General features: G+C 43.5%; 1 protein-coding gene across 4 annotated transcripts in view; it reads left to right on the top strand.

Annotated features, from left to right (window-relative positions):
- KCNE2 (potassium voltage-gated channel subfamily E regulatory subunit 2) overlaps positions 1-16,265 on the top strand; it is a 166,169-nt gene that overhangs the window by 43,633 nt on the left and 106,271 nt on the right. The window contains exon 3 of one of the 4 annotated variants that reach the window (XR_011997665.1): positions 9,819-13,611. The exons of the other annotated variants lie outside the window; for them this stretch is intronic. The gene's annotated coding sequence lies outside the window, so the exon portion shown is untranslated. Of the gene's footprint in view, positions 1-9,818; positions 13,612-16,265 lie in introns of those variants that run through there. 4 annotated transcript variants of the gene reach the window in all.

Here is a 16,265-nt window from a genome sequence, read left to right as displayed (position 1 = left end):
CCTTCCTGAAATCTCTCTCCATTTTTTTTTGCCTGACAACCTTGCCCTAACCTCTTTGCTCCAAAGAGCTTCTTGCTTTGCTGGCTCTTTCCCACCTAATACTGCCTTTGAGTTAGAGGAACATGGGGGGCTTCAGATTAGGAAGTTGGGGAAAGAAAGGAAGGCTCTGGATTCTGGAAAAGAGTAGACTGTCCCCCACCAGCCACCTCCTGACACACGCACTCAACTGTGGGTGCTGAAATGTCCTGCTCTTCAGTGTTAATTTGCTGAGATTTGCTGAGCTCAGGAGGCCCATACTTCTCAAGAATGTGTGTCTCCTCGCTGACCTTGAAATGCATTAAAAGGTCACTTTCTGCTGTCTGAGGATTTTTCCCCTTCACTGCAACAGGTAGGGGGAAGCCATCCTGACAAGTTCTTTTCCAGGTGGAAAAGCTTGGTGGCTTTGCAGAGTTGAGAACTGGCTCCCTCCTCTTTTGTGCGTGGGTCAATATGGCTGTGTGGCGCGCCTGTGCACATGGGGAAGTCCTCTCTGGTTCTGACCATTGTGTGTCCCTTCCTGGCAGGCAGTGTCAGTCCTCCTGCCAAGCACACAGAGTCCTTCCCTGATCTGGGGAACTAGACCACTTTATCCCTGGGGCATTTCCTGGTTCAGAACACCTCTGATGTCTCCATTGCATCTGTTTCTGCCTCAGGGTCAGATATTGGGGCTCCAGCACCTCTGGTCTGGGTGTGGGTGTTGTCCTATATCTATCTGCAGCCCTTGCCCTAAGTCAACAGTTTCCAAACTTTTCTGATTATGTCCCCGTTTAGTAAAAAGTTGGAGGGGAGGTACATATTCTCCATATGTTTGCTTATAAGCCACGCACTCTGTAGATTATAAAACACATAAAGTTGAGGTTAAAAGAAGGAACAAGATGACATAAATATGGTTTTAAGTGTTGTTACTTGCGGTGGCTTTGTATTACCATGAGTTATTACCTCAAGGCATAATATGAATCTAGATTTAGGAATTCTTGTTAACAAAAAGGGATATAAATACACAATTAGTCTTCTTGTTGATTCAGAGTCATTTTTGACCAGCTTCCTGTCAGTTCTGATCAACTCTCCAGGGTTTTATGGTGCCATGGTGAGGGGGGGTCCACCTGTAGGGGACAAGTCAGCTCTGCTTGACCCTTTGTTCCCTGTCCATGCAGCCTCAACAGTATTTCCAGTCAGGTTTTTTTTTTTTTTTTTGGTAGTAATCCTAAAACTATTCATTCACTTTGTGAGAATCGATTCCCTCACAATGAGATGATCGAAGTCACAAATCCACTTCACTGGATGCAGGCAGAGTGTTCCTAGTCTCGTTCCGCCCAGGAGCTAGCTCCTCCATCAGGAGGCCTCAGATCCTACATGTGAGGGACTAAAGTCAGGGACCTATGCCCACCTTGATATTAAATATTAGAACATTAGCTTGCTAGAATTGCTGTCACAAAGCACCGTGAATTGAGTGGCTTGAACAATAGAAGTTTACTGTGTCACAATTTTGGAGGCTGCAAGTTTGAGATGAAGGTGTCAGTAGGGTTGGTTCTTCCTGAAGGATGTGAAGGAGCCTCTCTCCTGGCTTCTGGCGGTTGCCAGCTGTCTTTTGGTGTTCCTTGGCTTGTAGGCACATAACCCTGATGTGTCTTCATCTTCACATGGCAGTGTGTGTGTGTGTGTGTGTGTGTGTGTGTCCAAATTTCTCCTTTCTGTAAGAAGAATTAAGACCAACCTTAATAACTTCATCTTAACCTGATGAGCTCTGTAAAGACCCTGTCTTCAAATAAGATCATGTTCTGAGGTGCTCGGGGTTAGGACTCTAACCTATCTTTTCTGGGAACAACATCATTGAACCCATAATGATTAGTAAAACTCCTTTTTTTCTTGCTTTTAGGTAAAAATAAATAGAAGTAGAAGTTCTAATGGCTTCTTGCGATGTATCCCAGTGGATGATGCTCTGGTGCACCCCTGAGGTGTGTGTACTTTTCTTTGGAGACCACTGCCTCATTAGTATGGTACCTCCTCCTCTTTCCCTCATGATCATTCATCCCCAGTGAGAACTGAGAACTGTGAACTGTGAACAAAGAGAGTGTGAGTGTGTAGAAGACAGGCCTTGAAGAGAGCCATTTGGAATTATATAGAAGATTAGTTTAATGATGGACTTCTGGCATCAGGATGGCCAAGTGAGCCAGCAGCAAGCCTCCTCTCCCTTCTTCCAAACCTCAGAAATACTAAGAAAGACAGTTTTAATGCAGGCATAACTTCATTCAAAAGCAAAAAGACAGCAGTTTAGTGGTTCTTCAAAATGTTAAACCATGTGACTCAGCTATTCCACACCTAGGTATATGCCCCAAAGAGTTGAAAATGTTTTCAAACAAAAACGTGCATGTGAATATTTATAACAGCACTATTCGCAATAGCTAAAAGGTGGAAATGACCCAAATGTCCATCAGCTGGCGAATGGATAAACAGAATGGGTCGATCCATACAGTGGAATATTACTCCACCATAACAAAGACTGAAGTACTGGTACCTCTTATATCACAGAGAAACTTTGAAAAACATGTTGAGTGAAACAAGCCAGACAGAAAAGGTTGCATATTGTATGATTCCATTTATATGAAATGTCTGGAATACTTGTATGGGGGTAGAAAGCAGATTAGTGGTTGCCAGGGGCTGGTGGCAGGTGTTGTTGGGAAGAATGGGGGGTAGTTGCTTAATGGAAGGGATTTCTTTTATGGCCATGAATGTGTTTCACAACCTGATAGAAATGATGGTTGCAAAATATTGTGAATCACTGAATGGTGTACTTTAAAGGGGTTGGTTTTGTGTTATATGAACTTACCTCAATTAAAAAAAATTAAAATCAAGAAGGGGATGTCTTGGGGGAATCCTTAACCATAAAGGGCTTGAAAGGCACTGTGGGGACCCTCTGGTTACAGGTGAACAACAGCCCCAGGAGGAAGCACTGATACCTTCCAGTGTAGTGACAACCCTGCAATTCATTGGCCAGACCAGCCTCTACCAAACTGTCCATGGGGAAAGCCTAGCAACAACATGGAATTTTTTTTTTTTAAATCAAATGACTTAGTATTGTCTGCTGTTCAGAGATCTAGAACAATGTCAATGTATTAGTAACCATGACTTACACGACCCCTTCATGTCTTCTCTATCTCACTCCCAAACCTTAAAATCTTGTATTGTTAAGTTCCTCCTGTTTTCTTTGGAATGCAGTTCATTGACTTGGAATGACTATAATCTCCGGTGGAGAATAACATGCTTACTGGGTAAATAGCTCCTTCTCAAAAGAGCTGCAAAAAGCAGATTATGTGCAAATTCAGAGAATGCTTTTTGGTGCCAAGCTCTGGTTGGATTTGAAAGGTCCTGTCAAGTTTCAGATTCACAGCTTGACATTTACATGGTTATTTGTGCCACTTATTAACTGTGGTGTGTTAGTAGCAATCTAATTATGACTGCCATCTTCATTTGTCTTGTGAATGACAAGAGGAGATTGCTTTGAGACAAGAGTTCACCCTGGGATGTTCTTCTTGAACACATCTGGGAAAGGCTGGGGGTCAAAAGGGCTGATGGCTTTGGCATGAGTTCCTTTCGGTCTGTTACGTTCTTGAAGCTTTTGCCCCAAGAACCCTGGTTGCTGGGCATTTCTGCTGTTCTGGGTCCAGGAAGAGGCAGAAAGATATGCTCTTGGGACCTGAGAAGCTGCTCCAAGTGCAATGTCTTGAATAGCCTTTGTTTCTAGGAGATTCTGAAGCACACAGATGGAAGCTCTGCCTTTCTTTAAGGTGGTTCAGAAAGCCAGCCTAAGTAGGGAATTGTGAGGAGCCAATATCCTGCTTTTTGAGAAATTTGTTCTAAGTTTTTACATTCTGACATTAAAAAAAGATCTTGAGCTGTGATTCTCAGCTTTGGGCCTGCAGTGCAAAGGGAATCTGCTCTGTTCTAAAGGGGCCTGGCCTCTCCAAGCTTCCGGTTATAACAGTTGCCTTCCCTCCACCTTCCCCACCCTGTGGGGCTATAGGGTGAAATGGTTCCTGAAAGGGGGGGGGGGAGGCGACTCAGTGGTGGGATGAGAGAGAGAGCACAGGTCAGCAGAAGAGAAGATCTATGGGATCTTGGCTCAGAATGAACTTCCTCCAGCTCCAGGTGAGCTTCTCAAAAACAGATTGAATCCTGACACTTTGCAAGAGAATCAGAAAGAATAAGGAAAGCATATCAGAAAGTAAATAAGGGACCTTGGACCATATGAGTTTCTAGACCTGACACCAAAAGCATGATCATAAAAGGAAAAATTGATAAATTTTGCCTCCTTAAAGTTAAAGCACTTGTCTCATTGGGTCGTAAGACCCTCTATAAAAGATGCATCCATCCTGTTACTGCTGGCAGGGAATGGCTTTGTCTCACACCCATGTGATTTCACTGCGTCCCTCACAGCCCTTGGAAGCCTTTGGGGAAGACTGTAGGGAAGGGAAAATTGGAATTGACTCACATTTTGCCACCTTCTTGGAAAGAGACCTATCCTCCTAGTATCCATTTTTGTAAAATCAAATTAAGTTGCTGATTGATACTTCCCCTTCCCTAAACCATCTTCATTGTTTGGTGTCCTTAAGTTCGGATGCCATTTGCCACACCCCTGATGTGGTGTGGCACTGGGTGAGAGTTTGGAGCAATGACCACCTACCTATCTAGAGTCTCTGAGACTTCAGATATGTGCAGCCATTTGCATTTCTGCCAGGCAAGGAGTTTCTAAAAAGAAAAAAAAATAGGCAAGACAAAAGTCAACTGAATGCCCACACAAATAAAATCAAACTGGGTTTTGACAAAGGAGCAAAAGCAGTTCAATGGAGGAAGGATGGCTTCAAAAAATGGTGCTGGAGCACTTGCTGTCCACAAGCAAAAATACCAAAACCAAGACCAAAACCTCCAACCTCCACCTAAACCTTACACATCAGGACTCATTATTGTTACTCTTACTCATGATCACATCTCATACATGTTTACACACAAAAAAAATCACTCATAATGGACATAGGCTTAAATTTAAAATGTAAAAAACAAAACAAAACAAAAAACTTTCTAGGAAAGAAAAAGAAGATCATAGGGACCTAGGACTAGACAAAGAGCTTTTTAGACTTGATGTCAGAAGCATAATCTGTTAAAAGAAAAATTAATAAAATACTCAAAATTAAAAACTTTTCCCTGTAAGGAGAATGGAAAGACAAGGTATGCCTGTAAGAAAATACTTGCAAAATGTATATCCAACAAAGGACTTATATCTAGAATATATAAAGAACTCTCAAGACTCAATAATAATAATTTTAAAAACCCTAAACAACCCAATTAGAAAATGGGCAAGGACATGAACAGACGTTTCACTAGAGAAGATATGCAGAAAGCAAATAAGCAGAGGAAAAAATGTTTAGCATCGTTAGCCATTGGGAAAATGGAAATTAAAATTAAAACCATAATGAGATATCACTATCACCTTTTAGAATGGCTAAAATAAAAACCAGTGATAACACCAATTGCTGGCAAAGATGGGGAGAAACTGGATCATTCACACATTGCTGATGGGAATATAAATGGCATAGCCACTCTGCAAAAGTCTGGCAGTTTCTTACAAAACTAAACATGCACTCACCATATGACCCAGCAATCACACTCTTGGACATTATCCCGGAGAAATGAAAACTTATGTTCACACACACACACACACACAAAAAACCCTCTACGAAAACCTTCATAGCAGCTCTATTTGTAATAGCTTCAAGCTGGAAGCAACCCAAAGTCCTTCAATGGGTGAATGGTTAAATAAACTGGTACATCCATATCTCTGTCAATTTCCTGCTTGTGATAATATATTATAGTTATGCAAGATGATGTTATCATTGAGAGAAACAGGGTGAAGGGATCTTCTTGAATGATTTCTTACAACTGCATGTAAATCTACAATGATCTTAAGTCAGTTGTTTTTTTTTTTAATGTTATATTGAGAAGTCAAGTGGATCAGATCCTAAGAACTAGAGAGCCGTGGCACCAGGACTGGACTCTCCGAAGCTCTCATGAGGCAGACCGCAGAAGATCCGGGAGCTAAGGAGGAGGAGCCTTTGCTTGAAAACTGCAATTAATAATAGCATTGCCTCTTACGATCTACCAGTTATTCTCCTTAGTATTTACTTAAATGAGTAAAAGAGCTTAAGTCCATACAAAAACCTACACACGGATGTTTATAACAGCTTTGTTCATGATTGCTAGCACTTGGAAGCCAGCACGGTGTCTTTCAGTGGGTGAATGGATAAATAAACTGTGGTATATCCATACAATGAAATATTAAACATTGCAAAGAAAAGAGCTATCAAGCCATAAAAAGACATAGGGGAATTTTAAGGTGCATATTATTAGATAAAAGCCCCGATCTGAAAAGGCTAGATACTGTATGGTTTCAACTGTGTGACATTCTGGAAAAGGAGAGACTGTGAGACTGGAAAAAGATGAGTGATTGCCAAGGATTAGGGAGAAGGGAGAGGAGGATGAACAAGCAAAGTGCAGAGGATTCTTAGGACAGTGAAACTACTCCCTGTGGTACTCTAATGGTAGATACATGTCATACATTTGTCCAAACCCACAGAATGCACACTACCAAAAGTGAACTTTAGTGTAAACTATGGACTCTGGGTGCTAATCACATGTCCATGTAGGTTCATTGATTGTAATAAGCATAAAATGTCTAAAAAATAAAGCCTATTAAAGATAATAACAGCGCTGCCTTTATTAACATCTTCACACAATTCAAGGTGCTTTTAGGAACATTTTATCCTTTTAAGGACCATCCTCAAGACCGTGCTGTGGGGTGAGTGGAAGGCAGAGGATGTAAAGTGAGAGTAAATGCTGTGCAGGGCACACCAGCAAGGGGCCAAGCAGTGGGCAGGAGGTGCTGATGGGGCCAGGGACACACCTGGCCTCCTAAGGGCAGGGATGGGTGAGGAGAAGACTCCCTGGGGCTCACTGGTAGGGTGAGCGGTGGATGGGGTCCTTGAAGCTCCAGTACAGGCAAACCAGATGGAGGCAAGGAAGAGAGGTGTGTGGTTCAAGAGAGGGAGGACCAGGGTGGAGAAGTGATAGGGGTCTACTAGGATTCTCTTTCTGTCACTGAATGCCGTGCTAGCATGTCAGTGGGACTGTGCAGTTTACCCAGATTAGGAAGGGGAGAGGGAAAAGCAGAAAAGGGAATTAGGAGTGGGGTCAGTCCAAATTCAAAATGGAAAGGGTAGGAGTCGGAAATCTCCGATGGATCCATTAATTAACCCAAAACGTCTGTTTACTCTGGAGACTTCATATATTGCCAGGGAATGGGAGAGAACATGGTGGGAAGGATTTTTTTCTTGGCGTCATGACTTCTAGGGATGTATGCCTGCTGATTTCCCTTATGCATGCCTTCTTAAATGATCTCTTTCTAAGCACTGGTTTGGGGCACACGGTTGGGTACACAGGCTTGCCAGCATTTCGTCCTGGCAGAGAAAGCTGTCTCCCTCTTGTGGTCCCTTGGGGAAACCACTCCTGGCCTCTGGGACCTTTGGAGCTGGAAGGGCCCGGCTGGAACTTCCAAGCAAGAGGCACAGGCAAGTGGACACTGAAGTCCCAGCTTGGCCCTTGGCTATTTTTACCCAAAGTAGACTCAGAGGAGGCCTGAAAATCAGGGGAAGTGGAGACGAAAATGAAGCAATGGCAGAGGGGCAGAAGATTCTAGAGCCTCATGGGCTGAGCAGGTGCTGCTGCTTCGTAATGGGGGGGGGGGGGAGCAATGTTTGGAAAGAGGAATGCTTTTGTCCTCCAAGTCCTCTTTTTGTGCGCTCCCCCAACCCAAGATGACTACAAGCATCCTCCTTCTGTACAGTGGGGCAGCAGATGCCCACGCTTTTGTGATCATAATGGTGTTCCTCTATGGGGACAGTCACAAAGATTTGAAAAAGGCAATGACACCCCAAAGACCTGTGGTTGTATCGCCCCTTCTAATCTTGGATCTCGGTGATGTCTGTTGAACTGAGGTCTCCTGAGCAGACCTGTTGACTTGGGGTCACGTGGCATGGGTGGCCAAGGGCCCAGCCCTCTTGCCTCTGGGGGCAGCCCACTGCCAGCCTCCTCCTTATCAATCACTGCAAAGCAAATCGGAGGTTAAAGAAGGAAAGAAGGCGCTGATGCTTGGTGAGGAGAGAGGGAGATTTTGGTGAGTAGCAACCTCATTTGAAACTCCAACGAGTCAGATCAGATGCATTGGGAAGTAAGTCCCCTCACCTCCAGGGCTGAAGTGCTGCCCCTCTTGGTGGCCTCCTGCGTTTGGGGGGGCCTTTGATTTCCATGGGGTAATGGCCCAGGGCCTGTCTTTCTTACCCACTGAGAGTGGTCTCCCTTCCTGGGCTCTCTCCAGCAAAACACAGCTGTGCAAGGCTGGCTCGGCTCTGCGGCTCACCGTGATGCGCTGAAACCCACGAGGGCCATGAACCAGAGGCTCTCACCTGTCTTCATACCTGCTGCCTCTAAGCTTGAACTAGGATGTTTTCAAAATCTCCATTTTGTTTTTGAAATTTCTTACTTTCCTTAGTTTTTCACCTTTTATTTGGAAACTTTTCAAGTGTGTAGAAATCTGTGAGAAGAGCACAGTGCACGTCTGTCTGCCCTTGACCTGCATTTACCAGGAGTGGCATTGCCACGTGTGCTTTTAGCGCTCCTTGTGTAGACCTATTATGTCATTACCATTAGTTGCTGAACCATTTGAGAATAAGTTGCAGGCACCATGATCCTTCATCTCTGAATACTAGTAATAAAAACACTCATTGTTAAATCACAATATGTTTATGAAGTTCAGGAAATTGAACTCTGATACAATACTGAATGTAATATATAGCCTATATTCACGTTCCACCAATGTCCCCCAAAATGCCCTTTATACCAATGTTCTGATCCCAAATAAAAAAACTTTTATTGGGATGCCTGGATGGCTCAGTGGTTGAGCGTCTGCCTTCGGAGCAGGGCGTGATCCTGGAGTCTGGGATCGAGTCCCACATCGGGCTCCCTGCAAGGAGCCCACTTTCTCTCTGCCTGTCTCTCTCTCTCTCTCTCTCTCTCTCTCTCTCTCTGTGTGTGTGTGTGTGTCTCATGAATAAATAAATATAATCTTTTTTTTAAAAAAAACTTTTATCCTTAGTGTCAACAGGTGTTGAAAAGGTGGATCTGGCTACACACACACACACACACACATTACACACACCACACAAACACAGACACACCACATCACACACACTGCATACCCCACTACACACACACTACACCAGGCAAACATATTACACATACACTATACACACTGCACACATCGCACATACCACACACTTCACCACACACACACACCACACTGCACACATCTCACAGCCACGCCCCACACCCACACCCCATACCACACACATCACACATACACACCACAGAGACCACACTACATACCACACATACACATCACACACACATCACACACACCACACAGATTTAAGCTTCACTGCCAAGTATGCTCCCTATAAGAGGAGCTTAATGTATTTTTTTTTGTATTTATTTATTTTTTATTGACAAACTGCCTCCCTCCCATGCTGGGGTCTTCTAACCAGGTTCATTCCTCCAGCTGCTGGGAAAGGGGCTCAAGGGGCCATCCTGTCTCGCTGGCGTGCTGGATGTGGGGTGGGGAGGCGGGGAGGATGGGCTTGAGCAGACCATGAGGCACACCCATCTTCCTGCAGGAATGCCTTGCTCTCTGATTATCAGTGGGCAGCAGGGAACTTTGGCTTTGGACCCACCACCATCCTCCTAGAGAAGAGGCAAACAGAGCTAAAGAGGACGGCAGGGGTCAGCTGCTGCTCAGCCTCCCTCTTCTGGTGGAGAAGACAACGGAAGTTCAGAGAAGTGAAGCAGCCTGGCCAAGCTCCCTTAGGCACCACGGGGAATGGGGATCGGGCTGATTTTTTTTCAGGCCATCCAGCTGTTTTACAGACACCCAGATCTGGGGAGCAGGGAACCTAAGGACAAGAGGGAGAGCATATTCCCTGGAGAGAAGGAGAAGCAGAGGCCGTGAACAAGCTTCTCGAAAGATGAAGAGGCAAAGCTCCAGATGTGGTGTAGCTCCCCTGACGTGAAGCAGCTGGAGAGCTGGGGTCAGGCTCATCAGCCCTGAGGAGGTGAGTCCATGGGGAGGTGTTTCCCGCTGCTTCATGGTCTCAGTGGGCACCCTGGCAGGCGAGGGCCTGGAGGCTGTTCATGCCCCCTTGTCTGTCCCAGCTTCTAAGTGATCTCGGTTTGGATGTTCTACTCTGCTTGGCTTTCTGTCTAGGACTGGAGTCTGCTGGGAGGAATTTGCCATAATCTGCTATTCTTGCTTTCAAAGTCACCAAGGGACGCAGACAGGAGACATATGCTCAGTGTGAACGAGACATCACAGCTAAAATCATCATTTTTCTAGTTGCAACCAATTGGATTTTACAGGACTAAGTAATTAGACAAAAAGTCATAAGCGGACAAAATAAGAGCTTTCTGCCAAGAACCCCTCTGCTTCAGGGTTTGAGGTTGGAATCAGCGGCCTGATTTATGGGGATCCTGTTCCCTGGGAATGCAGAACCCTGTGCCAGAGTTGTAGGGCTTCATTCCTCCTGAAGACGGCCTGGAGCAGAGACTGTCCAGGCCGCATCTGTTTTGCAGATTAGGAAAGACACACAGAAAGCACACTATTGTGCTTCTGCCACTCTCATGGCTCATGATGGCCTGAGTAAAGTGTTGATGGCCAAGCATTAACATGCAGTGCACACAACTTGGCCTTCCTTGGAGAATCTTTTTCTTTTTTAAAAAAGACTTGAATACCATATTTAGAAGTCCATGACTACTAAGAGGGAAGTTTGGGCAAGATGATCCCTCTTAGGGATCCGATCCTCTTTCCAGGATAGATCTTCTGTTTTTATTTTCAACAACAACAAAAAAATAGCATGAATAGACTATACACATATCTTGGGAGTTCACTGTGTGCCAGACACTGTTCTGAGTACTTTACCTATTGTTTTCGTTAGTCCTTAGTATGGCCCAATGAGATAGGTCCCATTTTAGAGATGAAGAAACCGAGTCTCAGAGAGAGTGAGAAACTTGGACAAGGTTTCACATAATTAGGTGGCACAATCAAGATTCCAGCCCAAATAGTCTGGCTCCAGAGCATACCCTTAACCACTGTTCTTTATTTTTCCTTAACACATTCATCATTTTAAGTCCGTGTGTGTTTGCTATAGACTGACTGAATGTGTCCCCCCCCCAGTTCACATGTTGAAACTTAATGCCCAATGGGATGGTGTTAGGAAGTGGGGCGTTGGGATCTGATTAGGTCATGAGAGAGGAGCCCCCATGAATGGGGTTAGTGCCCTTATAATAGAGACCCCTTGAGTGTCCCCTTGCCTCTTTAACCACATGAAGATTTGGCATGAAGATGGTTGTCTATGAAGCAAGAAGCAGGCTCTCACCAGACACCAAATCCATTGGCACTTTGATCTTGGACTTCCCAGCCTCCAGAACTTTGAAAAATGAATTGTTGTTTCAAAGTCATCCAGCCTGTGTTACCTTTGTTATAGCAGCCTGAATGGACTAAGACAGTGTTAGAGGTGGGCCTGGGCTGGGGTTTTCTAGATGAGACTTCTTGTGTGTAGATCTGATGTAACCTTTCCAACTTGCTAGGACATTGTAGAGCATTCTGGGGATAGGACTGATTTTCAGTGCCCTGAGCCAGGTAGGTAGCATGGCTTCTGGTGGAGGCATCAGCACTGCCTTATGGAGGAAATGTGAGAAAGAAGGAGAGTGGAAGGCAGCCTCCCAGATGTCCCTCATGATCCCTGCCTTCTGGTAATCCCTTCTCCTTCAGTGCATGCTGGACCTATCAACTGACTTCTAACAAATAGAATATGGCAGAAATGATGGGATGCCACTGTGGAGATTATCTTCCATCTTGGCTGCTCCCATTCTCTTGGATCACTCATCCTTGGAGAATCTAGCTGCCGTGTCGTATGGTAGCTCTGTGCCATATGGAAAGGGTGAGGTCTTTCAACAACCAAATAAGTGAGCCCCAAAATGGATCTCCTCCTCCCCACCCCCCTCCAATCAGGCGTTTGGATGAAACCATAGCCCTGGTTGACAGCTTGACTGAAACCTCATGAGGGATCTTGAGCCAGAGGCACTCAGCTAAACCACATCTGGATTCCTGACCAACAGAAATTGTAAAATGATAAACATTTGTTGTTTTCAGCTACTAAGTTTTAGGATAATTTGTCACACAGCAATAGATAATTAATACAAGGAACATCTGGCACTCATCTCCCTCAGGTGTCCCCGAAGAGCTCTGATGGAAAAAGGCTTGGGCAATCCGTGGGTTTTCATCAGCCCCCATTGCTGTGTCCTGGATGTGCCATGAACGTGTAGGTGTTACCTGATGTCTAAGGGCTGGCAGGAAGGAAAGCTGTGTTTGGACTAACCAGTGGGGTATGAACAACTTGCCTGCACATGCTGGGCATGGAGGAGGAGACAGACGACTCAGGCTCATAGGAGCCACAGCCACCCCAATAAGTTTTAGTGCATGCTCTTCCTACCCTTTTACCCTGATTCTTTCACCAAAAGTGGAATCTGTCAGAGAGCTTTATAATATACACAGCACTTCTATGTACATTCTTTCTTGGGTTTTTCTAGTTATCCTAGGAAGCAGATAAATAAGGAAACTGAGCCCCCAAAACTTGTATAACTCTATATGGTTTACAAGTTCTCTCATATTCATGTTCTCACCAAAGACATCATGTTTATGTTTGGGCTCAGAAGGGTTGAAAACCCTGCTGGTGGGCACCCGGGTGGCTCAGCGGTCGAATGCCTGCCTTTGGCTTGGGTCATGGTCCTGGGGTCCTGGGATTGAAGTCCTGCCTCAGGCTCCCCATAGGGAGCCTGCTTCTCCCTCGGCCTATGTCTCTGCCTTTCTCTCTGTGTCTCTCATGAATAAATGAGTAAAATCTTAAAAAAAAAACAAACAAACAAAAACAACAACCCTACTTGAGCCAGGACCTGAACACCGATAAGAGACACAGAGCCTCAAGATAGCTCTCTCCTGCCCCCTGCTTGGTTTCTAAGCCCCAGTATACCTCTGAGCCTCTTCCTGCCCATTGAGGACCACAGAAGAGGTTCTCAGGAGGGGTTGAGTGGAGAGGGGGAACTAAAGAATTAGGCATCCCTTCAGAGAGAATTCTTTTTTTTTTTTTAATTGGAGTTCAATTTGCCAACATATAGCATAACACCCGGTGCTCATCCCTTCAAGTGCCCCCCTCAGTGCCTGTCACCCAGTCACCCCAACCCCCCGCTCACCTCCCCTTCCACTACCCCTTGTTCATTTCCCAGAGTTAGGGTCTCTCATGTTCTGTCTCCCTCACTGATATTTTCATTTGTTTTCTCTCCTTTCCCTTTATTCCCTTTCACTATTTTTTATATTCCCCAAATGAATGAGACCATATAATGTTTGTCCTTCTCCAATTGACTTATTTCACTCAGCATAATACCCTCCAGTTCCATCCACGTCGAAGCAAATGGTGGGTATTTGTCATCTCTATTCAGAGAGAATTCTTTTTTTTAAAAATTTTTTTTATTGGAGTTCGATTTGCCAACATGTAGCATAACACCCAGTGCTCATCTCGCCAAGTGCCCCCCTCAGTACCCGTCACCCAGTCATCCCAACTCCCCACCCACCTCCCCTTCCACTACCCCTTGTTCATTTCCCAGAGTTAGATGTCTCTCATATTTTGTCACCCTCACTGATATTTTCACTCATTTTTCAGAGAGAATTCTTAAAAATGCTGAAACACCATAGAAAAATATGCAAAGGAAAAAAAGCCCTCCCCCAACCAACCAAGCAAAAAACCTCTCAAAAACACAATTAATTTTTAGCTATAATTTGGGGACAATAACATTATACTTGACTTTGAAGGTTTTTATGAAGGTTAATTAATTAATTGATGAATCAGTTCATTAAATATATGACAGAATGTCTTCTATGTGCTAAGCATTATTCTGGATACTTGGAATGTAGTAGGAAACAAGATCTAGAAAATTCCTATCCACATGGGGTATATTAAATTCTAGTGGAAAGATCTGCTTATTCTATAGGAGCTAAAAGTATGTTTAGTTTTAATTCATGTGTAGAGGTGGGCTACTTTTTCACTGAACTGTATGCCATATATACTCTTCCACTGGTTTTAGGAATTTACATATTAAAATTTTAAATTGCTTTAGTTTACTTAACCTTATCTAATTGTTGGGCATTTTGACCATTATGACTAAAGCTGCTGTAAACCATTCTCTATAAATAATTTTCAACAATTTCTTCAAACTATTTCCACAAAATAAATTCCTAGAAGGAAATTACTGGGTTAAAGATGTATTTTTGACTTTTGTTAGATTATATCAGATAATGCTCCAGGAATGTTGCATCAAACTGCATAATCAGTAATGTTATTTTTTAAATCCTCAGTATTGCTAGCATTGGATTTTTGTCATTTAGTTCCTTTTTTTGCTAATTTATATGTTCAAAATGGTATTTTACAGTTGACTTGAATTTTATGAAGCTGAATATTTTTCTTTCAATGTCATATATAGAAATCTAGTCAGGCTACGTAAAGGTGTGGTAATAGCATCACAAAAATCTTAGTGACTTAAGATTTCTTAAGGTTTAATAAAGGTGATAATAAAGGTTTATTTCTTGCTCATGGCTACATTTCCAGTGTGGGTTGATCAGAGATATTGCTCTTCATTGTAGGAGCCAGACTGGTAGAGCATCCACTATTAGAAATGTTGTTGACTCCTGAGGAAGTGGAAGAGAATAACAAATTATGTTTAGGTCATTAAACACTGTGGCCTAGAAGTTGCACATGTCATTTCTTCCACCATTTCATTGACCAAAGCAAGTCTCATGACCATACCCTACTTCAAGGGCAAGGGATCTACAATTCTATCACAGTCCTAAAAGAAGATTCAGAAAAATATGAAAGAATTAATGACCACCACGTCATGATTCATTCTTTGTGTTTTTTTCCTATATAAATGGACTATTTATTCTTTGGTTACTTTATGGGAGGCATTGGATTCTGGAAAAAAAAAAGAAAAAAAAGAAGCATAATATTCTTTATTTAATGCTCTTCTCTGAGAACATTAGACACTCATGTCGTCACCATCCCACAGAATTCTTCTGAGGTCCCCTTTCCCCTTCCACCAACTCAAAACCTGCATTAACTTGGAAGTATTTTTTACTTTGTCTTCACGTTTCTTTTTTGCTAAGTCATAATGACGAACTCAAGAAGTGTCCAGTCATCCTTTCCTCATTCTCAACAATGGGGCATTGTTCTCTCAGGTATTGCCTGTAGCTTTGAGACTAATTGGTGTGGAGCCCAAGGAGTTACTTTGAAGTGATCGGTTCAGTGGATTCAAGGAGTGATTACAGGATAGTGAGTTACTTGTTCCTTTTCAAAGGCAAGTCAATTTGGCTTCATTTCTGGTTAACCCAGTGCTTCCTTTGATGACACCCATGTAAAAGAGTGTTACTAGAACAATCAAAGCATATTTGTTCTCCAACTTAAATACTGTTTGATGTATTTTTTGTTATCTGACTGAGAGAATATGGTTGTTTCAGGTAAATGCAGACCTAATTTTCCTTTTAATATAAATCTGATAACTTTAATGAGTTGACTCTTGTATTTCTCACCTGATCGAGTTCCTATATAAACCAACTAGAAAAGAAATAATTAAGATAGAGATTTAGTTTTCATCTGGGATAGCACCTTTAAGAAAATTATGCTGTTCTTAACAAAGATCACTATGTGCTGGTTTGAATATCCTCGTTTGGGGAAAAGGGTCTCATACAGAAAGAGGTGTGAGTCACTTGTGGTCAGGTAATTACGTGTGTGGGGGAATGAATGTGTGTCTGGGAGACTGCACAGATACTGGTAACAAGTGAAGCCAAGAGTCTACTCCATTATGTCATTGATACACCCCTGCTCAAGAGGGGCAGGTTCTAGGGTACATCTCTTGCAGTTGAATGCTGGGAAGTGCCTGATGAACCAGGCATGGAAGCGTTTCTGCTTGGGCTAGTGGGCTTGACAAAGGACAAGGCTCTCTTCTATTTACTCTGGGGGTGG

This window comes from Vulpes vulpes, chromosome 15, assembly GCF_048418805.1.
Source record: "Vulpes vulpes isolate BD-2025 chromosome 15, VulVul3, whole genome shotgun sequence".
NCBI lineage: Eukaryota > Metazoa > Chordata > Mammalia > Carnivora > Canidae > Vulpes > Vulpes vulpes.
Note: the sequence above shows the minus strand (reverse complement) of the source record. Positions and strands in the feature narration are given on the sequence as shown.